Raw genomic sequence first — 17,320 nt, 5'->3', positions numbered from 1 at the left:
TTTTGGGTCAGTATTATTAGTTTATCAGCTGAGCATAATGGCCTGTGTGCACTATGAGGGGTGAGAATATTTTTGAGGGCAGGGGTGTTATCAGGTTGATGGGAGTATTTTATGTGCTACTATAAGCTGGTTGAACTGTAGAAGGGTAGGATACTCTAGCCATCCCAATGCTTTGAGGTTCTGGCAATGGTGGGTCCTAAAAGCCATGCCAGTAGTGAATCTGGCTATGTGATTGTAACATCCTGATAATTTGTTGAGATCTGTTTTGGATAGGTTGGTGAGTACAGGGGAGGCATACATAAAGGTAGAGAGGAGGTGTGATCTTGCAATAGCTACCCTAGCTGGGGGGTGAGGAAAGGTTTGGCTCTGTATAGGGAGCCAAGTTTTTTGTTGACGGACTTAGTAGTGTGATTTACATGTTTATCAAATTTAAGGTTGTTGTCTATTATTACACCTAGAAGCTTTGTATGGTCATCAGGGGAGATATTGGTGTCATTGCTAGATTTGATGTTGAAAAAGAAGGAGAAATTCTACAGTTAGGGGAGAAAAGTAGTAGCTTGGTTTTGTTAGGATTTAGAAGCAGGCGGTGATTAGCTAGCCATGTTTCTGCTGTGCTAAAAGTGGTCTGAGTGAGCATTAGAAGTTGTGTAGGAGAGGAGGCGGAGCATATTAGCATTGAGTCATCTGCATATTAAATGCAGGTGGCTCCTGGGATGTTGGTGTGCAGATCATTGATAAAGATAGAGAAAATAAGGGGGATCTAGTATGGACCCTTGTGGGACACATAGGGTTAGAGGAAGTTGGGATGACAGCTTCCTCTGCCATAAGACAGCCTGCTGTCTACCATTTAGGTAGGAGTGAAACCATTGTATTGCGTGTTGGTCTAAACCGATGGTTTGTAGGGTATGTAGGGTATTGAGCAGTAGCTGATGGTTGACCATATCGAAAGCTTTTGAGAGCTCTAGGAAGAGTGCTGAAGATAGTTTGTTGTTGTTACAATTAAGTTTGATGACATTAGAGAAAGATCAAAGAGCCGTGGTGGTACTGTGGAATGGCCTAAAGCCATGCCGAGAGTCGGCGAGCTTTCCGTTTTGAATAAGAAAGTGCATAATTTGTTTGTGTATGCATCCATCCATGATTTTAACTAGTGGTGAAAGAATGGCTATAGGTCTAAAGTTAGATAATTCTGTGGAACTTCCTCCTTTATGGAGAGGTATAACGTGATATTTTCCATATTGCTCGGATGGATCCCTCTGAGATGGATCTGTCGATCAGAATGGAAATGGGAAGTGCTATGGCATCAGTTGCTTTTTGAAGATATTCAGCTGGGAGGTGGTCTGCAGCTAGTGAAGTAGGTTTTAGCTTTTTGAGTAAGGTGCAGATCAGGTTGGTAGGTACGGTTTAAAAGGTAAAGGTGGGTTGGGTGCTGGGTGGATCAGGGCTAGATGTGCCAGAGCTGGTGTTTGTGGGATGGGTAGCTAGACACTGGATAGTTTCAGTAAAGAAGGAGTTGAAGCTGTTTGCAGTTTCTACAGGGGATTTATCATGGGCAGCTGATGGGGTAGAAGTAGCGGAACAGCCTGGGTGGAGAAGATTGTTAATACCAGCCCAGAACTTTTGAGCTGATATTTTTGTTGTAGGAGCGCGTAGTGATTTTTTTTTTTTGTCTAGAATGACAGATTTTTTGGTCTGATTCCTTAGCTGCCGGTATCTTACTTGGTCCATAGGGGCTTTGGTAACATGCCACCTGGCCCAGGCTTTGCTTCTTAGTTTAATTTTGTTTTCTGTTTCTTTAGATAGCCACGGTGCAACTGTGGCTTTTAAACGGATGGTACGGGTAGGAGCGTGGTGGTTAAGGGATAGCCAGTAATCTGGTACTGAAGTACTCAACTGCTTCTTGTAATGGGAGTCATTTCAAGATATTCCAATTACAGGCTTTGAGTTCATTTTGGAAGTTGTCAAGGTTAAAGTTCCTGACGTTTCTTATAGTTTTGTATGTGGGCTGGTTGGGAATGTTGGCTTTGAGCCTAGTAATATAGGTAAGGCAATGATCACTTATATCATCGGGTAATGTACCTGACTTGTACTTTTGGGAGTGGTTGTTAATAAGTATCCAATCAAGGATACTATCTTTGACTCTATTTTTGCTAAATCTGGTGGGGGGGTGGCAATGATCTGAGTAAACCCGTGGAGGTTTAAATGGGTGGAGGGAGTTTCAGAGGAACAGGTGTTCCAGTCAATGTTAAAGTCCCCCAAGACAATGGTTTCCTGGGGATAGTTAGAAGCTAGCCAATGTAGGATATTTTCTAGAGTATTATCATTCTTGCCAGGTGGAATATAAAATGCAGACAATGTATCTGCATTTGTTTTTGTTTATTATTAGTTTGGTGATGAGAATTTCTGCATTGCCAAACTGGGGTAGCTGCTGGGTGTCAGTTGTTATTGTTAGGTTAGACTTGTACAGTATAGCTACCCATCCACCTTTCCTGGAGATCCGGTCCCGTCTAAGGATGTTGCACTGCGTGTGTGGTGGCGGGGGGGGGGGTGGTATTTCATTATCTTTGGTTATTGGTTTTAGCCAGGTTTCTGAGAGGCAGAGGATATCAGGGGAGTGAACAGCTAAGAGTCAGTGTAGATTCATAGGTACCTACCAACAGGTACTAGGCTATCGGCCCAAGGGCCTATGTAAGCCTAGCCAGCAAGGTTCCATGGCTTACGCCACCCAAGAAAGTTATTTTCCTGTGCCACTGTCGAGCAGAGACACAGAATTGATCCCCGGGGTGTATTTCCTATTTCCCATCCACACTTCAAGATTTTTCTTGAAGAGTGCTAATGAAGAACTTTGCTTGACATAGATGGGTAGCTTGTTCCAGAGTATAGGAAGTCTCTGGGACAGGAATCTATCCCTCCAACATGTCCTGTTTATTGTGGTGACAAGGTTTAGGTCCCTAGAGCATGTAGCTCGGAGGGATTGGGATTTCTTTAGGTGAAGAATGTCCAACAGCTCTGGGTTTGACATAGCTTTATATGTTAGGCAGTGATCACCACGGAGTAGGCGATATGCTACGGAGTAAAGCTGGAGTTTTTTGAGGCGGTCAGTGTAGGGTATTTGTTTGAGGCCAGTAATCCAATTTGTGAGGTACTCCTGTGGCCTTTCCAGCTGCTGCAGATGTCTTGTGAGGTACATTCCAAAAGGGGCGTTGTACTCTGTAATGAATCTAATGAGTGAGGAGTAGAAGGGAACAATGACCTCTTTTTTCCTGGATGAGAACCCTTTTATGATGAGGTGTGCTATGTAGAAGGACTTCCTGACTACTGTGGCGATGTGACTGTCAAAGGAGAGACTACTGTCCACCTGGGTCCCAAGGTCTCTTATCACACATTCGGTGTTAAGTAGATTGCTGCCTATGTTGTAGTTCATGGGTACAGAGTTTTTACCAAAGGGGATGACACTGCACTTTTTGACATTGAACTTAAGGCCATGGCTCTGACACTAGACATCTGTCTCAGTGAGGCCCTTCTGTAGGATGTCCACATCATTTGGGGACTTGACTATAGCTCCTAGTTTGCAGTCACCTGCAAACTTCGTTAGCCAGAGGCCTTCTGTGTTAGCCTGTGCTTCAGAGAAGTAGATACCAAACAGGAGAGGTCCCAGGACGGAACCTTGTGGTACTCCACTTGTCACTGCTTTGAGGTCAGATTTGGAGTCTGCAACTTTTACAGTGTGGGTTCTGTCAGTGAGCTAGTTGGCAACCCATCTTGTGATGTAGGGATTTATACCTAGTTTAGTGAGTTTAGCTATAATTCCAGAATGGGGGATGGTGTCGAAAGCCTCGACGGCTTTGGTGACTGCCTCAAAGAAGTTGATCAGGTTCAGGAGGCATGATCTGCCTTTCACAAACCCGAACTGGGTGGGAGCCAGAGTTTGGAGGTTACCAATGTCTTTGTTTATGAATTCCATGGTCTTACAGACCAGGCTCGTCAGGCTAATAGGTAGATGGTTCCCGGATCAGTGGTGGCTCCCCCTTTGTGGAGTGTGATAACTGTTGCTGTGCACCATTCAGTGGGTACAAAGCCTGATGCAAGGCTATTATTGAACATGGTGCTTAAGTAGGGAGCCAGTTCGTTCTGAAGTTCATGTAAAACGCAGCCTGGGATGTTGTCCTGTCCCATGGATGCTGTGTTTTTGGCTTTAGAGAGTGCAGCTTTTACCTGCTAAATTGTGATTACAGGGACTCTGCATTCTTCCTGTATAGATATGGGTGCTTTAGGGGGTGTGAGGGGGGTAAAGTTAGCACTGAACCAATCTGCCAGGATGTTGGCAATATCAGTTGGTTCTGTAATTTTCGTGCTTTTGTGCTGTAACTCAAAGCAGATCTGGGTGTTGCCATCTAGATTCTAGACATAGCTATATAATGCTTTCTGGTTGTCCTTGGATTTAGTGGCGTTTTGTTTTCATAGCTAGCTTTGGAGGATCTTATAAGGGATCTCAGCTTCTTATTGAGGCTGACCTGGGAGCCCCTCCACTCATGGGATTTTACTCTCTTTTGCAACAGTTTCTTCCTTCTGTTGGCTATGGATCTTGTTGTTTAGGCTTCTGATGTTGAGACAACAGACCAGAAATGAGTTTGGAAGTCTGTTAATTTGGGTAGTACACATTGGGTTATTAGATGGTGTGCTTGGGTCTACTGTTGTGGGTTGGGTGGATGTCTCCATCCTTCATAAGATTACTTTTTAAGTTGCTTATGAGTCGTAATTTGTTTTTTGTAGCTTTTGGTTTTTAAGCTAATGTAGAGGTATTTAGTCAGGTGATGGTAATTGTGGGGGGGGGGATTAGGAGATGGCGTTGTTATGTGGTGGATAAACTTATTAAATGCTGGGTTGGTGTCTGTTTGAGAGTTTGGGTATTGGATTTCAAGATGCTGTACATATTCATAGGAGCTTAAGTGATAAAGAATGAATAGCAGGGATACTAAGGGTAGCAGCATTAGTGTTTTAGCTGTAGTCATAGTAAATTACTAGGGTAGGGTCTGTTCTGAGTGTATGTGGTGGATAAAAGATTAGCGAGAATAGAATAGCTATGGGTGGGTTAATATGGATAGTGGAGTGGATAGAGGGTGTATTATTGTGCTAGGAGTTTGCTGGGTTCTAGGAGCATGTATGCTGATTAAGGGGGTGTGCAGCATTACTATAAACGTAGTACTGCCGGGGACGGGTGGGATATGGGGCCAGGGTGAGGTTCGGAGCGGGGCTAAACCAGTGGGATATGGGGGCAGGGTGGGGCGTGGAGTGAGAGAAGTGGGGCTAAACCAGTAAAGCAGATGCCTAGAGGCAGCATGTGCAGGTATGAGTTACAAGCACACTTTTTTTTCTTTTTATATGCCCAATACTCTGTTCCTAAGCCCTACTGTTAAATGAGTTACAAGCATGCTTTTTTGTTTCTTTTTATAAGGCCAATACTCTGTTCCTAGGCCCTACTGTTAAACACTACACAGTTACTTGCCTGCTTCTCAATTTACAATACAGAGAGCCCGTTTTCCAATTCCCTTTTGTAGCACGCTTGTTTCACTTAGTTTTGAGAAATGCACTGTTTGGAGGTGCAGAGCACACTACACTCATCTGTTGAACAGTAGAAGGCACACTGTTTTTACCTTAATTGGGGTAGAAAGAAGGCTACAGGAAAGTCTAACCCTTCCAACCTAATGCTTATCAGCATAAACAGATTACAAGCGGGAGTTATGGGGACATTCACCAGTGCTTTTTTGGACCCAGTTTGTTAGGTTTACAGGTGGCAAGGTATTTTAGTGGATACTGACCTTATTAAAACAAGTTCCTGTGGTGGGTGAAAGTCTTCCCTACTTGTTATTCCCGGAATTGCCCTATATGCTTTTACAAGCCTTTCAGGGGGAGGTGAGGTAGGAACACTTCAACCGACTGGGACCTGATGCACTGGTTATGTTTTGCCAAGCATTTTGCCACTATTTTGTTAAGTCTATGTTTACCGTAGATGCATCTGATTTGACCTCTGTCTTATTGCAAACTTGATGTGACCTTTGCAAAAAGTATTTTGTTATAGTTCTGAAAATTATGTAGTAGCAGCAGGGACCTATATAGATTCCTTCACTGGAATGACAGTGGCACAAAGAAATGAAAAAAGGTGAACAACAGTAAAATATGATGAAAATAACTTGTTTAGTGAAGAAGGAATTGTTCATATGTTTATTTTATTTATTTATTGAGATTTGTTAACCAGGTTGGTCCAGCTGGGCTTGTGACCCATCTTCAGTGAAGACCCGAGGAGAAAAGCTCCAAAAAAAAAACAGTTTACAGAGAAGCAAACATTTGATATGAACAGCATTACTTACATATGTGACGCAAGTAATGCTGTTATTCCTTTAGGCATGCATATAAGAAAATTATTACAGTATGGATGTGTGACAGACAGTGAATCCCATACAACTGCTCTGCCAATATTTATGGTTGTGTCAGAACCAACAGTATGTGATATACACCACATCACTTCTACCGGTTAATATACAAAGGGGAGTCTTCCTTGTGGGTGTATGACAAATGTGCAGTACTGTTTGGGTAATAGCCAAGCCCTGCCACTCCCATATGAACTTTACACTGTAGAGTTACAGATCAGAATTATAATCACTGGCTACACAGGATGTCACCCACCTCAGTCTGATGGGGCTTTTTTTAAGCTTAGCCATGCTTCCTAAGGTGAGAATCAAACCCTGTACTGTGTCTGTAAGCCTCTAACCCCTGTAACTGTGCACCTAAATTGATGTGCAATAAGAGCATAACCTAAACAATGCAGAATGTTACAATTCTGCCAACAGCAATCACAATGTGAAGTGGCAGACATCCATCCATTACATAAACAGGTAAGGTATGCACCATGAAGTTAGCACTACAACCATGCATACATTTAAGTTGCTCACTGTATGCTAAGAATGCAGACACAGTAGGTGCTGTAGTGTATGCAGTCAGCAGCAAGTACCAATCCAACGAACACACACAACGTATATGTAAGACATATGGGTCACAAGGAGGGAAATGAGCAAATGCAGATGTCTGAAAGTCAGTAGCCTAGCCAGAACATGGAAGTAGAAAATACTGATTTAAAGTTAAGCTTACTGCTCCACAGTCTACACTGTTATTTCAAAAAACAAGTTTGCTCCACTTTTCCTATGTGGTTAGACTTTTGTGAAAAAATAGAAAAAGCTTAAACCAACATCAAAGTAAGTAATCAGTTAAGTGCAGTTACAGCTTCCTTCAGGCAAGCAGTACTGTAGTACCCATGAATACGTTAGGAACATAGAATTCTAATGTTGTCAGTCAAGCCCTCTGTTCAAAATTATATTGTATTAGAAGGTCATATGTTTTATGGGTAAAAGAGATACCAGTCATGAATACCTCTCAACTGTTCCTGATGTTGACTCATATTTTTTCCATGTCCTTTGTAAAATGTTTGATTTTCTGGTAAATCAGTAAGGATTACAGGCAGTCAGTAATGCTAGGCATTAGAGTTTCTTACTTTTTGTTTAGAAAATGCATGTTGATGCAAAACTTTTTGTTCTGGTAACTTTTTAAGTAAATTCGAATACTATTTAAAATTTGTCCCCTCATTCCTTTTGCCTCCTTTGTCTCCGATTCTAGATGTTGAGAGGTAGGCTAATGAGCCAGTATGTGACACAGTATATCTGATATAACTTCATGACTAATTTAATGCTTTATGTTGTGCTTTAAATGATTGGTATTAAAATCAGATTGAAGGTTGCAAGTTTCTAAATAAATAAAAGATTAAGTGAATTTTTAACATGAATAGATTTAATATTATCAGCCTAAAACATTTTTAAGTAATATATGATATAAATTTTAAATACATTTGTAGGTATTTATAGTTCCACTTTCATACACATTCCATATATATATATATATATATATATATATATATATATATATATATATATATATTTACATATATATTTTTTATATATGATTTTTTAATATATAGATTTTTGTACAGAGATTTTTTATATGCTCTTAGATACATATCTATATGTATTTATTATTTTGATAAGCTTGTATATATGTTTTTTAATATATGTTAACAGGATATGATGTAATGAATTTTGATGATGACAATGAATTTAAGGCTGGATATTTAATTGTTTTACTAAGTCTGAAGAAGCCCTAGAGGTGAAAGCGCTAACTGTGCACAATAAAAAATTGTCGGAGCTGAAATTACGCTTATTTTATCATTGTGACTATTAACGCTTACAATTTTCTTCAGTGTCCAGAGCTGTGGCGTATCTCGTGGATGACAATGTATATTTTATTAGACCTGTAAAAACTGTTTATAACTCTTTGCATGGTGGAGGAAGCTTGATTCTGATGTAGTTTTTTAAATACTACCTTCCTGAGCATCCTTAATTACCATGCCCCCATAAGTCTTTCCAGAATCAAAGCACAACCCTCCCCATGGCTACAGAAAACCACTAAGTCAGAAATGAAAAACCGGGATAAAGCCTGGGAGCACTGGCGCAAAACCAAAACCCCCTCAACTAGACAGAAATTCCTAGAACTATGCAATAGAGTCAAAAAGCTAATAAAACAGGACAAATTCCAATACTACCAGTCTGCCCTAGACTCCTTCCAACACAGCCCCAAACAATTCTGGTCCTCCATAAACTCCATCCTCCACCCAGGTAAAGTCAGTACCCCTCCTCCTAACATTCCTCACTCCTCAGAAAATGTTGCTACCTCAGTCAACACACACTTCACACAAACCATACTATCACTAGCTAAACAACACAACCCCCCGCCCCTTCAACCCACACCTTCAACTAGTAATCTCCCCACTGCCTTCTCTTTTTCTCCTGTACCTACCTCCAACGTAAAAAAAAACTCTTAACTAAACTTAAGCCCACAATATTAGCAGCAGACAACCTCCCAAGTGAATATCTACAAATCGCAGCTGATGCTCTGGCCTACCCAGTATCCATCTTGATTTACCGATCTCTGTCAGAAAGTTACATTCCCACACTGTGGAAAGTATCACATATAATTCCCCCCCCACAAAGGCGGACCCTCCACAGAACTAATTACCGCCCCATAGCTATTGTCTCTCCACTCTCCAAAATACTAGAGAGATGCATACACTCTCAGGTCTCAGACTACCTCCTTACTAACAACCTCCTTTCCAATACTCAGCATGGTTTCCGACTAAACCATAGCACCACCACTGCCTTACTCTCCTTTACTAACACTATCCTTCAGCATAAAAACAATGGCTATCTCTCCTCTGCTACTTTCCTAGACCTATCTAAAGCATTTGACATGGTCCCATACAAACAACTTATCTCTGTCCTCAATAACCTATCCTTCTCACAATTAGTCACCAACTGGTTTCAGAGTTACCTGTCTGACTGCCAACAATCCATTGTATGGCAGAATGACATATCTCCCCAACTACCTGTCTCCATAGGGGTTCCCCAAGGATCCATCCTTGGACCCCTACTCTTCTCTGTTTTCACCAATAATCTAGCCTCTGCCACCAAACATGGCACACTCATACAATATGCAGATGACTCAACCATCATCTGCTCAGCCCAGTCCCTACCCAAACTGCAAAAAGTCACACAGGAAGCCTTTTCATCTGTTGAAACTTTGTTATCCGATGCCCAATTAATACTCAGCCCAAAGAAAACTAAACTACTCATCTTCCAACCTACCAAACATACTCAAAACAACTCTCACTTTAACATCACAGCAAAAGACAACACCACTATATACCCAACTGAACACACCAAATTACTAGGAGTGGAAATGGACAATAAACTAAAATTTGACATTCACATATCCATGACCATAAAAAAAGTCCACAAAAAATAGGAGCGTTCTACAGAAATAAGCAATTTCTCACCAAAGGAGCAAAGATTTCAATAGCAAATTCCCACCTTATCTCCACCCTACTTTATGCCTCTCCAATATATACCAACCTAAGGCAAAGCGATCTAAACAAGCTAGAGACCTGCTACAACAAAATCGCCAAATTCGCCACAGGGGCATCCTACCGTAGTCACCACTGTCTCTCACTTGCTGAACTGGGCTGGCTTGAACTCCCTCACCTCCTTCAGTGGTATCAACTCTCACTCATCCACAAACTAATAAACCATCCACTAAATGTCCCGTCCCTCCAGAATCTACTCCAACCCTATCGCACCACCAGACCCCTAAGATCCAGCAACAAAAATCACTTGCAGATCACTAAAGCCAATAACTCTGCTGGTGAAGCACTATTCTCTTGCACCATAGCTAAATTATGGAACTCCCTCCCACCCACAGTTACCTCCATGCCATCATGCACCCACTTCAAAACTTTACTAAAAGCGCACCTAAAAACATGCTGGCTATGCCCTTGCAACTCTTACTCTAATATCACCCACCCTATCCAACAACTACCTTTCTTTCCACTCCACTAACTACCTTGATTATAGCAAGCTCAGATGCTCATAAGCCTAGTACTAATTATACAGCAGGAAGTTCTTATTGTAACATTTGTTAATGTCTGTTATGTACTTCACAGATAAAGATTCTAGTTGTCTACTGATGTACTATGTTCTTCATCTGTAAATATGTTGTACGTAATTGCTATGTAAATTGTTAATCGCTATGTAATCCAATGTAACTACTGTCTGTTTATTTTAACTGTGGAGCTTTTCTCCCCGGGCCTCCGCTGAAAATGGACCTACATCCAGTCGGACACTCCCGATCAACAAATATAAATAAATAAAATTTGTAGGCTGTCTTAGAGTGAATACATAGTTGAGCAAGATGTTGCCAACTGCATCACAGTTAGGATGCAGGAGATCAAAATAGGGGAAGTTGCCTCCTGAAAGAGACCAATCAGCAGTGGAGTCCCCCAGATTTATATGATGGGACCTCTTCTGTTTGGCATCTACTTCTCTGAAGTAAAAGCTGAGACCAAAGTGGGTGTGGCTGACTGTTTGCAGATGACTGCAAGATAGGAGTAGTCAGGCTTGTCCCAGATAAGTAACTGGTGCCAAAGTATGCGTTATTGTATTCCTTGGGAAGTCATCTACCCCAGGAAACTACCAAATTGACACTATGCCTCTAACAGTTGATCCAGTTGTTCAGGATTTGGAAAATTATGTGGCTAGTAACCTAACGTTTGGCCAACATCTGTCCATTGCCATAAGAACATCCTTCTATATTGCACAGCTTATAAACAAAGGGATTGTGTCTAGATTTAGGGATGTCATCATCCCCCTTTACTCAGCCCTCATTAGGCCAGTCACTGTATATAATGCCCACTTTGGCATGTATCTGTCCAGATACACATGCAACAACTGGAATGCCCACAGAGATATCTAACTAAAAGGATGCAAGGCCTAAACAATATTACATGGTCCAACTCGAAGCCCTGTCACTATACTCCTACAGACTGTTAAGATGTGACCTGTGGCATACAAGACGTACTCTGAACCACTACTGATTAATTGATTGATTGATTGATTGTACATCAGCAATTCCAATAGCATCAGATGTACTCTGTTTATGGATCTAAACTCGTTCTGCAGCATCACCAGAACAGTTTGGAAGGACAGGTGTATCTTGCAGGGGGTACCACTGCTCTTGAACAGACTCCCCATCCATGTAAAACAAGGTTTATCCTTGCCAATATTTAGGTCCAACTTAGATCTGTGAATGGGAAATGGCATTTACCCTGTGACTACAACTCCTAAATGGTTTAACCATGCGTGGGTCTACTCAAATTGTTTATGATTTTTTCACGGGGTAATTTGTAATTATCAGCCATGGGATGGGTAAGGTAAGTCAAATGTGATAGGTTAATTTGACAACCAAAAGGGATATTGGCTAGGCTTAAAATGACCCACAAATTTCAGCTAGCCTGGTACTTGCCTATGAACCTATCATAGTTGATTTGGTATTAACTGTACAATCAAAGTGAATCTTACAATGTCACACATAGCTCTCAACCTCTCATAGCAAGAAATCTGGACAAAGGCCCAAAAATGGGATATTTTTTAAATATTGCCCTTACAAACTTGGGAAGTTGATAGAATAACAGGTTTTGTATTTGCTTAGATTTTCTGAATTGTATGAAGTCTGAAACTCAAATGTCATTATTTTCTAACTTCAGTCTTTAATGATTTGCCACTAATTTGCCAGAAAACCACAATTTTATGAAAAATGGACCAAAAATATGAGGTAAAAATCTGGACATTCTGTGAAAATCTGTACAGTTGAGAGGTATTATTGTCAAATATGAAGTCTAATCATGTTATGTTTGGAGAACAAGTCTTCACTTTTTGTGTCTAGATTGGCACATTTATTCTCACAAAGTAGCTCCAACAAAGTTTAAGTAGCACCTTCCTGAAAATTTGCAGAATCTCTTAAAAATGCGTTGGCACCCTTTTAAGGCATCTGGTGTCACAGAGATACCTGCTTTACACTGAGGAGAAGAAGAGTTGAGAATATTATAAGAATACATTTTTGTGCAGTCTCTAACAAACATTGATGATCAAACTTTCCAGCAGAACCATGCTGGAGGTATAGATATTCCTAAATGTTGTGATTTGTTTCAAGAAGCTACTTAAAATGTTTACACCAAGGTTCTTGGACAGTGTTATTGTTTTGACACACACTAATGAGTAGAAGCACATCAGCCGTGTACGGGACCATTGTCGGTCTATTAATCCTGATAGCTTTTTCTTAGATTCACAGCATACTGCATTTGTGGCACAGCTGCAATGAACCATCTCTTGTATGATGTCCATGACACAAAGTGCCTTTGTCTGGATCTGCTTAGAGTTTTAGTTTGTGTGGCAGATTTCACAAAACAATTCTCTTCCAAAATACTACTGTTTTTTGTAATAGCTTCTAACTTTGCCCATAAATAGACTCTTCATTCAGACTGCTAAGGAAGTGATTCATAGCATGGAATGGTTATTACTTTAATGACAAGCAGCTTTGGTAGTAGAAATGGTGAAATAATGTCTGTTGTTTTTGAAGTAAATTGCACATATACCTACTGCCCTTGGTGCAGATCTTAAAGATTGCTTCATTTTTACTGTACACGAATGAGATGGTGTCTGGAAGAAAATGTTTGCAAAAGAGAAAAAAACTAAAAAGCAACAAAGTAAGCAGTGTGATAGTCCACATGAATAGGATGGTGTTTGAGTAGTCACAGAGAATATGGGCTTCATGTTTTTATTCTTAGTAAGAAATGAAAACAACAGAAATCCTGTAGTTGCTAAAAGGGATACATCTTTGTTTATTTTGTAAAGTAGGTCTGCATTTTTCTGTGTTTACGGTAGCTGTTATAGCAATAACCCACGCCTGGGAGCCAACCGTGGGTAAATACAGCATTACCCACACCCAGGCGTGGGTTATTGCTATTATACCATGACATTATTTAAGAAAAGAAACTATTACTTTTCTTAAATAATGGCATAGTATAATGCCTGTTTACTGCCCTTCCGCAGACGTCTGGCATCCGCGGCAGTTCTGACGTACTGCGCGCCTGCGCAGTACATCAGAGCTGCGGGCAAAAGCAACGGAGAAAGCAAGATCTCCGTTGCTTTTTTTTTTAACTGTTTTGCTATGTTAAATGGGTTTAACATAGCAAGACAGCTTTAAAATAAGCAACGGAGATGTCCGTTGCTTATTTTAAAACTGTCTTGTTATTTTAAACCCATTTAACATAGCGAAACAGTAAAAAAAAAAGCAACAGAGATCTTGCTTTCTCCGTTGCTTTGTTTTTAAAACCTGTCTCGCTATGTTAAATGGGTTTAGCATAGCGAGACAGCTTTAAAATAAGCAACGGAGATCTCCTTTGCTTATTTTAAAGCTGTCTCGCTATGTTAAACCCATTTAACATAGCGACAGTGTTTAAAGAGTTATACTAATGGAAAAAAGTCCGGGCGACCGGACCTTTTTCCATTAGTATAACTCGATTTACAATGGGCACGCTGGCCAATCAGTGTGCACGTTTTGGAATATGAATGGGGGGTCATGGTATAATAAAGGATATTCACTGCCTTGTATTTTCTGTAAAAGAGTTGCACTGTCTGGGAGGAACAGCTGTACAGCCGAGTTCTTTTATTTTCACTGATGTGACCTCCTGCCTCTAAGAAGAGGAAAGCATTTGCCCTATATATATGGGAAACAGGTGTGATATTTTGGGGAATTTCAGGCTAAAATCAGTTTTATGAATAGATACTGTTATGTTTTACCAACAATGCTTCCTTGCTCCATGTATATTATTGATGATGTATTACCTGCATAGGTGTTTTTCCCTGCTTAAGACCGGGCACCGTTTGAATTGTGTGTGTATGTATATGTACACACACAGATATATATATATATATATATATATATATATATATATATATATATATATATAGAGAGAGAGAGAGAGAGAGACATAGATATAGGTATACACATACACAATTGAATATGGCCATATCTCTGGGATGAGAGAGGAAAGTAGAAACTTAAGTCAAAATGAGCACAAACATAGGGAGTACATGCAGATGGCATCATATCAAGGAACTGAAATGGGGTGCAAAGTTTTGTGAGATACCATTGGTAACCATTATGCATAACCACCCTATACTTAATTATTGTGTATTGTTACTACATTTATATACTTGAAATTATAAGCTACACTGTGTGCTACTTTTCAGGTGCTGCACGTAAGGATAATGTAAATAGCTGGAATTGTTAGCTTAGCTGTGTAGTGTACTCAAGTCATGGCTGAAAGGGTTAACAGCCCATGTCTTCAATTAAAAATGTCTAGTTAGATAGTTTCCAAAGTATGCGGTATTAAATACATTAATTTAAATCTAAAAGAAAAGTTCCCAGGAGATGACATCAGCACTCCAGTTAAATACAGTACTTCAGCCCTACAAGAGATGCATGTAAAATGTGTGACAAAATTACCATAAATGTAGTTTGTCCTCTTGTAAAATAGGCGAGAGTGCCACAGACCTGTCTTGTGGTATTTAAGAATAACTGTCCCTAGTTGCATTAGGGGCTTTTGGTTTTTATTCCTCCATCACACTGATGGCTCACTAACACTGTTATCTGGGTGTTGGTGCCATCCTGAGAACAGAGAGGCTTTTTTCTGTGTGCCTGTTTTACTCCTACAATCTGCACATGGTATGCCATAATATTAGTGGTGGTGGTGGTGTTCACATTTGCTAGTGTGTACGGAAACAGCTCACCCTATCATGTATTCGACAAAAGTGGAGTGGGCAGCCTCTACTAGGGGATCTTAGCTAGGTAGGCAGAAAATGCAGCTATTCATGTGGGAGAAGGAGTAGCTTTTTTTCTCTTCCACATACTAGTCTTCTAGTACCTGATTTTGTAAACAAACCTGGGTCTTGCGAGTCACAGATGTGAGCTGTCCCTGTACATGACTGGAACACTGCTGTACTGCTGATTATTTAAGAGAATGCTAAGAAGTTTGACTGCTGTCTTTATGATTATAAATTATTTGCTTATTTAACATTATAAGTAATGGTTAGGTTTTGTCTGCCTGAGAAATGTGGTGCAACAGTTTCATGTAAAAATGTTTCTTCCATTGCTGCTGTAATCCTGGGATTTTTTTTTTTTTTGTCTGGTAAGTGCAATAGATATCGGCTAATAAGCACCCAAAACCGAAAGACCATTTACTTGTAGCAGGAAAGGTTTGAGTCTGTCCGCAAAAATGTTTTCTGTCTGTTGCATGTGATGATTTATTCATTAAATGTTTCTCACTTCATGCTGACTACTTTTGAAATCACTGTGATGCTTTAGGAAAGTGACTGGCACAAAACACTTTTGTAGCAAAAGCAGATGAAATCTCAAAGGAAGTAAAACATTTTTCTGTGTAGAAGCATTAAATGATTAAAATAATGTTTGTGTTTCCAGAAGTTTTCTTTCTCAGAAGACATTCCAGGTTTTTCAACTTACCAAGATATAATCTAGTAACTGAAATTGTCAGCACTTCAATGTCTTAAAGTGCCATTTAATTATTGATCCTAAGTACTAATGCTCGCATATGACTTTTACCACAACCAGTCAAGTGATCGCTTGTATTAGAGTGCATTAGCCGTAATATTAATGACAAGACTCTAGGGGATGCTTTTCTTTGTGAAGAGGTACTGACTGCTTGATCTTTTTCAGCTTCTGTTGCATTAGTTTCAAAATACCTGCATTATTGTTTCACTTTAAACTGGAAGTAAGAGATAGCACTGTATATATTGTGTGAGAATTGTATGTGACTGTTTCTGCTCTTTGGGCTCTCTTAGCATTACTCAAAGAACATGTAGAAGTTACTAAAACTGTTGTTTTCTGTCTTAAATAAGAAAACGTCTATGTTGAGAGTCACATCCTGCATAAGTTAAAAATTGATACATATGCTCTGAATACAGATTGTATTTTTTCTTATCCATTTGTACAGAAGTATTACACTGTCTTGCAAAATTGCTAAAAGTAAAATTTCAAAATCCAGTCAGTAGTTTAGTTTTCTGTAAAGTTATTAGAATTTTAAATAGAGATTGTGTTCAGTACTTGCACATTACTTATCTGTATTGTACAACGTTTTGTGTCCTTAGCCACCTCACTGATGTCTAAAATTATTCTTGTCTCCTGCCCCATCCTTTATTTTGTGATTTGACGTGACGGGGATCACGTCTGTCTCCCTGCTAGACAGGGGTCCGGGGAAGGAAATAGTGTGGGAAGAAATAGCCAGGGAATTCTTATGGCTAGGCTTGTATAGGCCCTAGGGCCGATAGCCAAGTACCAACCTATGAACCTGTTTAACATCCCTCCTTTTCACTAACATCCATCCTCATTCTAGCACATTCATCTTGCAGTTGGCGTCACAGTTCTATATATGTAGACATATGTCTCATTTTTGTTTTTAACATCTACGTACCTCAGCTCCTGTTATCCACATTTCTTGTCTTCTTTCTTTTCCCTCTTCTAACATATTCTCTCTCTCTCCCTGCGCTTTCTCTGTTTGTGTTTGTTTATATAAATGTGTATTTATTTATATAAATGTGTATTTATTTATATAAATGTGTATTGTCAAGCTCTGATCATACTTGTGCTTCAGATTCATGCATATTATTCAAAACCTTCGTCTATCTTATTCTGTTCATATTTTATTGTTTAACTGCTTTCTCGGCAGCCTGGACTGGGCCTGAAATTGATAATTTTTGATTAATGCCTTACCATGATAAACAAATTAAAAAGTAATAAAATAAGTTATTGA

At 39.9% G+C, this 17,320-nt stretch overlaps 1 protein-coding gene across 1 annotated transcript in view; it reads left to right on the top strand.

Moving 5' to 3' along the window:
• LOC122789348 (glutamine--fructose-6-phosphate aminotransferase [isomerizing] 1-like) overlaps nt 1-17,320 on the top strand; it is a gene marked incomplete in the record, with an annotated part of 1,275,423 nt that overhangs the window by 1,198,311 nt on the left and 59,792 nt on the right.

The sequence above is a fragment of the Protopterus annectens genome, chromosome 14.part0 (genome assembly GCF_019279795.1).
Source record: "Protopterus annectens isolate FY-2018-M chromosome 14.part0, PAN1.0, whole genome shotgun sequence".
Taxonomy (NCBI): domain Eukaryota; kingdom Metazoa; phylum Chordata; order Ceratodontiformes; family Protopteridae; genus Protopterus; species Protopterus annectens.
The sequence above is the reverse complement of the archived record's forward strand: the minus strand, read 5'-3'. Positions and strand labels throughout refer to the sequence as shown.